The following is a 6591-nucleotide window of genomic DNA, read 5'->3' as shown; positions in this document are numbered from 1 at the left end:
CTGTGTCTTTTAATTGGACCATTTAGTCCATTTACATTTAAGGTTAATATTGTTATGTGTGAACTTGATCCTGTCATTATGATATTAGCTGGTTATTTTGCTCGTTAGTTGATGGAGTTTCTTCCTATCATCGATAGACTTTACATTTTGGCATGTTTTTGCAATGGCTGGAACCTGTTGTTCCTTTCCATGTTTAGTGCTTCCTTCAGGATCTCTTGTAGGTCAGGCCTGGTGGTGACAAAATCTCTAAGCATTTTCTTGTCTGCAAAGGATTTTATTTCTCCTTCACTTATGAAACTTAGTTTGGCTAGATATGAAATTCTGGGTTGAAAATTGCTTTCTTTTAGAATGTTGAATATTGGCCCCCACTCTCTTCTGGCTTGGAGAGTTTCTGTCGAGAAATCTGCTGTTAGTCTGATGGGCTTCCCTTTGTGGATAACCCGACCTTTCTCTCTGGCTGCCCTTAACATTTTTTTCTTCATTTCAACTTTGATGAATCTGACAATTATGTGTCTTGGAGTTGCTCTTCTCGAGGAGTATCTTTGTGGTATTCTCTGTATTTCCTGAATTTGAATGTTGGCCTGCCTAACTAGGTTGGGGAAGTTCTCCTGGATGATATCCTGCAGAGTGTTTTCCAACTTGGTTCCATTTTCCCTGTCACTTTCAGGCACACCAATCAGAGGTAGATTTGGTCTTTTCACATAATCCCATATTTCTTGGAGGCTTTGTTCATTTCTTTTTACTCTTTTTTCTCTACACTTCTTATCTCGCTTCATTTCATTCATTTGATCTTCAATAGCTGATACTCTTTATTCCAGTTGATCGAGTCGGTTACTGAAGCTTGTGCATTCCTCATGTAGTTCTCGTGTTATGGTTTTCATCTCTATCAGTTCTTTTAAGGACTTCTCTACATTGGTTATTCTAGTTAGCTGTTCGTCAAATCTTTTTTCAAGGTTTTTAGTTTCTTTGCGCTGGTTATATAGTTCCTCCTTTAGCTCTGAGAAGTTTGATTGACTGAAGCCTTCTTCTCTCAACTCGTCAAAGTCATTCTCCATCCAGCTTTGTTCCATTGCTGGCGATGAGCTGCGTTCCTTTGGTGGGGGAGATGCGCTCTGACTTTTTGAATTTCCAGCTTTTCTGCACTGCTTTTTCCCCATCTTTGTGGTTTTATCTGCCTTTGGTCTTTGATGATGGTGACGTACTGATGCGGTTTTGGTGTGGGTAACCTTTCTGTTTGTTAATTTTCCTTCTAACAGTCAGGACCCTCAGCTGCAGGTCTGTTGGAGTTTGCTTGATGTCCACTCCAGACTCTTTTTGCCTGAGTATCAGCAGCAGAGGCTGCAGAAGATAGAATATTGCTGAACAGCGAGTGTTGCTGTCTGATTGTTGCTCTGGAAGCTTTGTCTCAGAGGTGCTTTTTCTCAGAGGTGCACCCAGCCGTATGAGGTGTGAGGTGTTGCTCTGCACCTCAGTTGAAAATGCAGAAATAACCCATCTTCTGTGTCGCTCACACTGGGAGCTGGAGGGTTGAGCTGTTCCTATTCGGCCATCTTGGGCATGCCCCTCATAGAGTCTCTACCCATTTTTTAAAGGATTTTTTTTCTTGCTGATTTGTTTGTATTCCTTGTAGATTCTGGATGTTAGTCTTCTGTTGGATACATAGGTTGCAAATATTTTCTGCCATTCTCTAGATTATCTGTTTACTGTGATGACTATTTCTTTTGCTGTAAAGCTACTTTTTAGTTTCATTAGGTCCCATTCATTTATTTTTGTTTTTGATGAATTTGCTTTTGGGGTCTTAGTTATAAATTCTTTGCCTAGGCCAATATCCAGAAGAGTTTGCCTGGATTTTGTTGTAGAATTTTTATAGTTTCAGGACTTAGATTAAAGTCTTTAATCCACGTAGAGTTAATTATTGTATATGGTGAGAGTTAGGGCTCCACTTTCACTCTTCTACATGTGGCTATCCAGTTTTCCCAATACCATTTATTAAATAGGGTGTCCTTTCCCCACATTATGTTTTCATATGCTTTGTCAAAGATCAGTTTGTTGTAAGTATTTGGCTTTACTTCTGGGTTCTCTATCCTGTTCTATTGGTCTATATATATACTTTTATATCAGTACCGTGCTGTTTTGGGTACTATAGCCTCATAGTATAATTTGAAGTTTGGTAATGTGATGCCTCCAGATTTGTTCTTTCTGCTTAGGATTGTCATTTGGGCTCTATTTTTGGCACCATATGAAATGTATGATTGTTTTTTCTAATTCTGTGGTTTAATAGGAGTTACATTGAATCTGTAGATCACTTTGAGCAGTACGGCCATTTTCATGATATTGATTCTTCCAATCCACTAGCATGGGGTGTATTTCCATTTGTTTTTGTCATCTATGATTTCTTTCAGCAGTGTTTTGTAGTTCTCCTTGTGGATAACTTTCATGCTTTTTGTTAAGTTGCAGCTATTGTAAAAAGGATTGAGTTCTTGATTTGATTATCAGTTTGTTTGGTGGTATACAGCAGTGTTACTGATTTGTGTGCATTGATTTTGTTACTTGAGACTTTGCTGAACTCAGTTATTAAATATAAAGTCTTTTGGAGGAGTCTTTAGAGTTCTCCAAAGTTTATATCATTGGCAGGGAAAGATAGTTTGACTTTTTTTTTTTTCTGATTTGGATACCTTTTATTTCTTTTTCTTGCCTGATTGCTCTGGCTAGGACTTCCATGTTGGTATTTTAACCTAGAGACAATACCTCAGCTCAAAAGAGTGAGCTGAATAGTGAAATTTCAGGAATGATTTAAAGCCAGTGGACAAGAACTTAATGTGTGAGATTTTGTTATATTTTGGTGTGTGTGTGTGTGTGTGTGCATTTACAGATTTCCCAGTAGACACCTTGGTGGAGACCTCCAAGGTGGGACCCTGGGCCTTGAGTGCCCCACTAATGGGCCAGAATGTCCTTGACTTCATCTATTCCTTGAACTTTTTTTCAGGTTTGTAGGTCAGTCACTCACATTTACTAAACATCTCTTATATAGAAAACTGGTTCTGTGTCTAAAAACTTTGACCTATACCATTGTGATAGACTCAGCAAGTTGTCTACTCTTATCCGTTCTTTCCTCCTTCTAAACAGAACCATAATTTTGTTTGGGTAAGTAATGCATCCACTTAAAATACTCCTCTCCACAAACTCCCTGCAACTAGGTGTGATAATGTGACTCATCATGGCCAATGATAGATTGAGCTGGCACTCATCCTGTGCCTTTTGCCCTTTTTCCTTTCGTGCCTAGAATGTGATGCAACTTGAGAGCACAAGGAAGAAATATACATGTTAAGGATTTGGGGGCCAGAAATTCTAAAAACCTGATATTTGAAGACCTTAGAACCACTGTTCCAATCCTCTGTGGTCTACTTCCATGCTTTTTTTAGTGACGCAAATAAAACCCTTATTTATCTAAGCCAATTTAGGAGAATTTCTGTTACACAAAGTCAGCACAATCTTAGCTGATAAAATAATCTCATTTAATCTTCTCAACAACTTCATGAGGTAGGTTTTATTATTCCAACTGGAAACATGAAGAAACAGAGGCTAAGAGATTTGTCTAAGTCCACACAGCTTTTAAGTAGCAGTCTGGATCCAAATCTAGGTCTAACTCCATTTCCTATGCTCTTTCTTCTATACTACTGCGTGACAGCTTTCTTACAGGATACTCTGCCAGAGAGAAATTGTGTGTGTGTGTGTGTGTGCGCGCGCGCGCGTGTATTAGACGGTTGGGGGGGGGGGAGAGAGAGAGAGAGAGAGAGAGAGAGAGAGAGAGAGAGAGACAGATGCAACCTTTTGAGAGACGAATCAATCACTGTCCTCATGAGGCATTTTCTAGGTTCCTGGTGGTACTGACTGGGTCATATACAAATAAGATATGTATGTATATAGAAAGGGACCAGGAAACTTTGTTCTTACCTCCCAGGAGCTTCTGGTCTAAGATCAATCGTCCTACTCTATCCCTTCTATGCATTCCCACAGCACTATCGGAACCACTTGTCATTTAGGTGTAACTTTAATCCATTTATCTATTAATTTAATGAACATTTATTAATTACTTCTTCCTGGCCAGGCACACCAGAAAAGAAATACTGGACTGATTCTGAAGACCTGAGTCCCAGTTCTAGTACTACCATTAGGAATGAGTTCTACGCCTCAGTCTCTCCATCTATATAAGAAGGACATTAGACTAGATGATCTCTAAAAAACTTCTAGCCCAAACAGACTTGGTCCCTTTGAATTGATTCAGGTTTGGCCAAAAAGGTATTTTAGGGCCAGATCATACTAGATCTTTAATACCTTTTGAAATGCTTGGGATTTCCCCAGAGACGATAAAAAATACTATGGAAGTTTTTCAGGTTATACCTGGGTAGTGTTTCTAAGTTAAAATTGCAGCTTTCAGTTTCCTGATTGGGTCATCTTGGGCAAGTTTCTTAACCTCTCTGTGTGAGTTTCTATAGAACAGTAACAACAATTGCACCTATGGCATAGCATTCTTACTAGGGTTAATGAGAAATAAACATAAAAAACCCATAGCACATTGCCTGGGAAAAAGAAAATGATTAATCCATGGCAACCATGATTATTACTAATTTTCTGCCTTCTAGACACTCCCTCTATTTTCTAGCCAAGTTAGTAGGTCCCCTTTCTTCTTTTCCTACCATCACACAAGGAAAACAGCTGCCCTTGCTGAAAGAGAACTGGCAAGGGTGAGGGTGGGGGTGGGAGTAGAGGGGATGCTGTCAAAGAAGCCCTGATTTGAATTAGAAATACCTTCTAGCCCAGCAGAACAGTACTTATTATTGATCGCACTTCATCCTCATGCTCCCTCCCCAGGGCACAGAAGAGGAGACAGGCTTGGGAGGTAGCCCAGCTGAACACCCACAAAGCAGAGGCTCCTCTTTGGCTGTTGACAGTGGTATCTGCAGCTCACTTTAAGATGGCCAGTTGGCCCACATTCATTTTCTGTTGAATGACTTTTAACTTTCATTGCTTTTTCACTCACTTTGATAACCTCTCAGTGGCTGCTTTTCTGAGATCTTTCATAATGCAAAAATGCATTGAACAATCGAAGTCAAAATCACTGAGCTAAATCCCCACTTAATGTGTGTGCTTTGTGGAAGATACTTAATTGATGCCAGAACCGTAATAGAATATCTACATTCCTTCTGTGAAACCTGTATTTTGTGTTACCTATAGATCAGCAGATATTGTCCTGTAATGTCCAAGTTCACAAAACCATTTTGCTCCTGAATGTAACGTCAGATAAAAATCCTCAATCTATTGTATACAAATTTTTCCAGGCCTTTTCAAAAATAAAATAAGAAGGGATCTTTATGCATCTCTTTCTTCAGCTGTTGCTGCCAATGGCTCTAATGAAAATAGAGAAGTTGCAGATGAAGATAAGAGAATTATAACTGATGATGAAACAATAAGCTTATCCATTGGATTTTTTTTTTTTTTTTTTACCAGAAGAGGAAGTAAACAAAGACAAAGAGAAGTTTAAGGAGGAGGTGAATGACAAAAGTTGTTTACAATGCCCAGCCAGAATGACTGTGATGAACCTAAGGAACATACCTTATATTTCCCGATGAACGTCATGTATAAAGAGGAATCTTTAAAGGATAAATATACATTAATGGATATTACTTACATTTATATATGGATAAGAAATGGAATTCTTCCTTTAAAGTACGGTGTTTGACCTACTAGTAAAAGAATGAAGCTTAGTTGCCAGAGAGATGAACTGACAAAACTGCTGGAGAACTAGAATGTGACTTTGGAAGTGACAAGGCCAATGGCCCAGTAGGAGTTATTTCCTCTAGCTCTTCTTGTTTGCCTAGCCCTACTACTCCAATCCAGTCTCCTCATCTTCAGTTTCCTCACACGCCCAGTGTGTGGCACCAGGAACAGTCCCACTGGTAACTATGAACCTTTCTCTGCCAATAGACCTAAAAAGTCATCAGAAAATGAGTTATTAGAAACTTCATTCTTAGGTTGATAACTGAGGCTGTTAAGGAAAAAAAAATCCAGCTCCTAATTTTTTTTTTTTTTTTTTTTTTGAGACAGGGTCTTGCTCTGCTGCCCAGACTGGATCACAGTGGTGTGATCACAACTCACTGCAGCCTAGACCTCCTGGGCTCAAGCTATCCTCCCACCTCAGCCTCCCAAGTAGCTGGGACCACAGGTGAGTGCCACCATGTCCAGCAAATTTAATTTTTTTTAAACGTAGAGATGGGGGTCTCCCTATGTTGCCCATGCTGGTCTCAAACTCCTGGGCTCAAGCAATCCTCCGTCCTTGGCCTCCCAAAGTGTTGAGATTACAGATGTGAGCCATAGTGCTCAGCCAAGCTCCTAATTTATATAGGTATTTCTATGCCATTAGAGCTTTACAAACACTAATACATGTGACTGTGGTCAAATTTGCTTTCTTTTGTAGTGACATTGAATTTGACTATAAAAGATGGACTAGGTGTGACATTCATATATACATTACTTGGAAAGAAAGATTGTCTTAAAAATAACTGTTTTTTTGTGTGGGCAGGCAATGTTTTC

At 39.3% G+C, this 6591-nt stretch overlaps 1 pseudogene; it reads left to right on the top strand.

The window, feature by feature from the left end:
• The first annotated feature begins 5079 nt into the window (after positions 1 to 5079).
• LOC102147037 (polycomb complex protein BMI-1 pseudogene) lies at positions 5080 to 6037 on the top strand (annotated as a pseudogene).
• The last annotated feature ends 554 nt before the right edge of the window (positions 6038 to 6591 follow it).

The sequence above is a fragment of the Macaca fascicularis genome, chromosome X (assembly GCF_037993035.2).
Source record: "Macaca fascicularis isolate 582-1 chromosome X, T2T-MFA8v1.1".
NCBI classification, from domain to species: Eukaryota; Metazoa; Chordata; class Mammalia; order Primates; family Cercopithecidae; genus Macaca; species Macaca fascicularis.
This window is presented reverse-complemented; position numbering and strand designations above follow the sequence as displayed.